Raw genomic sequence first — 5,786 nt, forward strand, 5'->3', positions numbered from 1 at the left:
CTGGCACCATGCATTTTCACTAGCTGTAACCTTGTGCCTGGAATGATCTTCCCTCTCATCTCTGGTTCCTGGCTTCCCTGACTTCCTTCAATATTTGGCTAAAATCCCATCTTCTCCAAGAAGCCTTTCCTGGTCCCCCTTAATGTTAGAGCCTTCCCTCTGAGCTCACCTCCAATTTACCCTATGTACATCTTGTAGTTATCTCATTGTTTATGGTGTTGTTCATTGGATTCAGTCATGTCCCACTCCTCCTGACACCGTTTCAGATTTTCTTAGCAAAGATGCTATACTAGAATGATTTAACTAAAGCCAAATCTCTCTGGCTCTCACTGATAAGTCCCAGAACAAGCCCCAGTTGGTCATTGTTTGAACCCTGATTGGTTCAGAGTAAATATAAATAGCAATTGTTTCTGTTTTGGCCAGAAATCCTGAGGGTCTTTCCCTTCCAGACTAGTTCTTTTTTTAACTAGGACTCTCCTAGGTTCCCAAAGTGAGTGATACCACTTCCTGGAGGGTGCTGGAATGATGGGGGGTAGATAGTAGCCTCAGGTGCACTTGGAGGGGGACTGAGTAAAAATAAGGGAATGGTGAAACCATGAGGAAAGAGAAAATAAAATTTTGAAAAACCTTTCACACATGTCATCTGTTGTATAAGTTAAAGTCATAGTGATTACATTATTTTTCAAATAAACACAAAATACAAGTGATAACTGATCCGTGGTCAAATCCAGACAGGTCTTAACAAGAAAGTGTTGGCAAGCATGCATTGTCAGGAAGTCCAGCATGCATCCACAAGAATATGTGCATGTAATGACTTATACGATACGATATGGTACATGATGCATCTTTTTAAAAATATTTCAATATTTCAAGTATTTCATAAATGAAACAAATTCCAAAAAAAAACAACCATTAAAGGTTAAAGAAAGTAGATTTCCAGGGAGATACCAAGGAACTTTTTTTTTTAAGGGGGCAATAGGCCAGATAAATTTGGGAACCTCTAGACTAGGTAATGAGGCCATTCTCTGCCTCATTTCTTACCCAGCCTTAATCACTGAATGGATCTTACTTCAGTCAAACTGAGACCTGTTAAAGACCCTAATTTTAAAAGGCAAAGGTCTCCTGCTACATTCAGGGCCATGTCCAGCTGTTCCGAGTTATATCTCACCATTGAATCCAGATGGCTCTTGAGGAGAAAATGAGGCTGGTGACTTTGAAGAGCCTTCCCTCACTTAAATCCACTTCATTTACACATCATGGCGTCACCTCCCTGATGTCATGGTCCTCTTCTAGAAAGAAGAACAAACAACAGCAACAATCTCTGCACTAGTTATTTGTAGGTAAGTTATTTCTTTGTCTTCTTCATCAAACTATGAGGTCCTTGAGGGCATGTACTGGTTACCTCCCTGGCACTTAGTAAGTATTTAACACATTTTTGCTGGATAATTGACTGACTCTTTTATCACACAGCTTTTTCTGTCACAAACACATCCAAAAAAAAATCTCTTAGTGGCGCTATATGGAGTTGTCATAAGATAATAAATTAATAAGCATTTGTTAAGCAGTTACTATGTGCTGGACCCCCTGCTAAGGGCTGAGGATGTTAAAAAAAACCTAGTCCTTGATCTCAAAGAGCTTATGTTTTAATGGAGGAAACAATGTATAAATACACCGAGTATAAATACATGAGATAAAAGCAGAATAATCAGAAAGTAACCTTAGAAAGGATGGCACAAGCAGCTAGGGATCTAGGAAAGGCTTCTAGAGAGAGGTAACACTTGAGCTGATTCTTAAAGGGAGAAACAGTGTCAGAGACTGGATTCAGTATTCCGAGAACGGAAGGGAGAACATTACAGGAATGGGAAATAACAGTTCAGGCATGGAGATAGGAATGCCTGGCACATAGTTAATAAATATTTAATTTATGTTTAATAATATTAATAAATGTTTATTGATTGATTGGTTGGTTGATTGATTGATTGATGAGAATGGAAATAAGACATAATGGTTGAATTGTAGACTATGTGGACAAGAGCAGAATGTAAGATTGGAAAGGTAATAAGGTTTCAGGTTGTGAAGAACTTTAAAAATGTTTTCAATTAAATTTTAAAAATCTAAATTTAAAAATCCAGAGGATTTTATATTTGATTGAAGAGGTAATAGGGAGCCCCTGAAATTTGAGTGACATTGTCTGGCTATGTTGTTGTTGAGTGGTGTGCAATTCTTCGTGACCCCCGTGGACCATACTGTCTGTGCAGTTTTCTTGGTAAAGATACTGGAGTAGTATGGAGTGGAGAAAGGCAAACAGAGGCTAAGTGACTTTGCCAATGGTCACTCGGCTAATAAGTGCTTGAGACTGAATTTGAACTCAAAGCCCGGCTCTATCCACTGAGCCAGCTAGCTGCCAAACAACAACAATTGTTGGGCTTAACTTAATAAAAATCACCTTGGCAGCTATGTGGAAGATAGACTTGAGTGAGGAGGTATTTGATGTAGGGAGATCAATTAGGGTATTACATGGTGAAATCTGCTTGGAAATTGCCACTTCTAGGGTTGCCCTCTCTGTCCTCCTCATGATGGCAGCCACCACATGTCATCTACTGGATCATCAGCCCTTGCCCTGCCATAGCTCCTCCACCTCTCTTATCAACTGCACTATATTGCCTCTTACAGGTATAGTACCTGCCACTCCCACCCCAAAAAAAACAACTTCCTCAGTGATAACATACAGATTTGAGTTGTAAAAAATCAATGAGTAAGCATTGTTAAGGACTTATTATGTTCCCAGCACTGTGCTAAGGTCTATTTTCTGATAAAAGGCAACAATTCAATAATCCCATTATCCAGGTATTAGAAGGAGCTACTGCCTCTTATTGGGAGCTGGAGGGATGTACACTGTGAGTATCCATGAAATTGGGTTATAGTCCCAGCCCAAGGATAATCCTCCAGATGGTCACTGACATCAAAAGTGCATGGAGGATAATCATACTAATGGACCCTATAGAAAAGGCATACAACAAATCAAAGAAGGGATGATGATGGTGGCGAAATTGATGAATTCTATAACCCACTCACCCACCCCTATAGACTCCCCAGGACAAAAGGTGAGAAGCAAGAGACTCATAGATGTCTCAGGAAAGACTTATTCAGCCTCAGACCTGTGAACAGACAAAACATGGTTTCCTCTTTCATGTCACTTACAATGTTCTACAATTACCAAATGGGTGAATAAACATCAGAGAAGAAAAAGAAAGATAGTCCTTTGAATTGCTCTGTTTTCATGATGTCCCTTGAGAGAGTATGCTATAAAGAAAGAGGCCATATGGTCCTGAGAAATGGGCCTTGGTCCTTCACATCGGCATTTGTTGTTTTCCATTTTATGTGAAAGGTATGGAGCTTCCAACTTGTAAATTCAAAAGTTCCCATGGATGCCAGTATTCCACAGCCTGGATTTGGAGAAGTAATATGATTGATGCCTCAACGAGCAGAGAGCAACCTTCAGGAATGACCTCCTGGATCCATGCCAGCAGAAGCTAAGACATTAGCTTCATCTGGCAGCTATACCAAAACTGGACATGCACTTGGTAGCGCCAGAGCAACACGGGGACTGAGTTAAGTTTTGAGCCTATTTCCTTCAAGACTGAGGTGTCTCAGGAGAGAGTATACCCTTGAGGTGCTGAGTAAAATATTTGTATGTTTGTTCTTGCTATATTTTTTAAAAATATTCCTTTATGAAAACTTTTTTTTTAAAGTGGGGGGAAAATAATACAATAATAAAGTTGAGAGGTGATGAAGGCCTGAATCATTGTGATAGTAATAGAATAGAGAGACAAGGATATATTGTAGAGAAAGAAATTGATTTGGCAACTGATTGGATGTTGAGAGAAATGATAGAGTAATTGATAGAGAGTAATTGCTCACTTGAGTGACTAGAATGACAGTGGCCCCTTCTAAATTAATTAGATAAGTTTGTAAGAGGAGAGTGTTTAGAGGAAAAGATAATGATTTCTGTTCTGGACAAATCAAGTTTGAAGTAACTATGGATCGTGTAGTTCAAAATGTCCAGCAGGTAGTTGGTGATGCCAGACCCTTGAGAGAGACTAGGGCTGGATTTGGGGATCATTTGAAAAGAGACGATCATTGAACCCATGGAAGTTAAAACCTCCAAAGTGACAGCAATTAGAGGAAAAAGAAAAAGGGATACAGGATAAAGACTTGGGGGACATCCACCAATAGTGGGCATTACATGTATAAAAATCCATCAAAATAAATCGAGAAATATTGCAATGGGTAGGAAGAAACTGAAGAGAGAAGAGAGTTATGAAAATCCAGAGAAGAAAGATTATTCAGAGAAAGCTGCAGAGAAGTCAAAAGGATAAGATTTGAGAAGAGACCATTAAATTTGGCAGATAAGAGATCACTTATAACTTTGGAGAGAACAATTTCAGTTGAAAGATGAGGTCAGAAGCCAGATTTCAAAGGATTTATAAGAGAACAAGAAAAAACAAGTGAAGGCACCAATGAAAGATGGCTTTTACAAGGAAATTTGTCTCTGCCCCTAGAACCATCCTGGGCTCTGATGGATGAACTTTCACCTTATCTTTCCCAGATCTAGAACTTTATCTCCATTCCAGGCTATCTCCAAACCATGCCCCCCCACTTTCAAGCTTCTTTTTTTATGTGTTGCCTTCCCCCATTAGAATGTAAGGTCCTCAAGGGCATGAACTATTCTGCTTGCTTGTATTTGTATTGCCAGGGCTTAGAACAATGACTGTCATCTAGTAAGCATTTAATAAAAGCTCTGTCTCTATACCACTACTGATTTATCTAAGAAGTAGCTTTAAAAACATTACCAAAGGACTGGGGAGTGGCTAAGCAGCAGGTACCATTCTTCCCCCTGGCAGGGAGTGGAGACCTAGGCAGCATGATGATGGAGACTTTTGTGAAAAATATTAAGCCAGGACTTAAGAATCTGAATCCCATCTTCATTGTGCTAGAGACAGGCCAAGTGACTAAGACAAAAGACGGATCTGAGGTGAGGACCTACGAAGTAGCAGATAAAACAGGTAGCATCAATATATCTGTTTGCAATGATGTTGGCATCCTGACCCAACCTAGGGACATTATTCCAATCACCAAGGGGTATGCTTCAGTATTTAAAGGCTGTCTGATGCTCTACACTGGCTGTGGGGGTGATCTGCAGAAGACTGGAGAATTCTGTATGATTTATTCTGAGGTCCCCAACTTCAGTAAGCCAGTCCCAAGTACAGTGCCTAGCAGCTCCCCAGCCACAATACAGAATGACAGTACCTCTGTCCTTCCCAGACCCCATATGGCCCTCCTGCTGTCTCTCCAACCTCTGAGTCAAAAAGGGAATGGCCTAACCAGGTAGTGGCCTCCATGCACCCCACTTCCCCCTCACCCTATAAACACCCAAATTACTTGAAGTGAGCCTAACCATACACCTATTGGCCCTCTAGGTCCTTCATCCAACCCTGTCAGCAACGGCAAAGATATCCTGAGGAGCAGCAAGAGAGAGCCCTCTTATCTCTCTCCCCACTAGGAACAAAGACTGCCCATTGGGAGCTAGCTGTGTGTGTATGGTACGAGGAGGGCGTATTTTAGCCTCAAACTTTCTGAGCTGACATATAAGGAGGCAGTCATCTCTCCCCCTTATTCCTTAAGCCAAACCCCATCCCACCCCACTCAAGTGAGAGTACTTTGTCTCCTGACCCTTCATTCTGGGCTCTCCAAACTTCCTCTGCCATTTTTATACCCATTTGGGG

General features: G+C 40.8%; 1 pseudogene; it reads left to right on the forward strand.

Annotated features, from left to right (window-relative positions):
- The first annotated feature begins 4,924 nt into the window (after positions 1–4,924).
- Positions 4,925–5,563, forward strand: LOC140502457 (SOSS complex subunit B1-like; annotated as a pseudogene).
- Positions 5,564–5,786: the final 223 nt, after the last annotated feature.

Source organism: Notamacropus eugenii, chromosome 4 (assembly GCF_028372415.1).
Source record: "Notamacropus eugenii isolate mMacEug1 chromosome 4, mMacEug1.pri_v2, whole genome shotgun sequence".
Lineage (NCBI taxonomy): Eukaryota > Metazoa > Chordata > Mammalia > Diprotodontia > Macropodidae > Notamacropus > Notamacropus eugenii.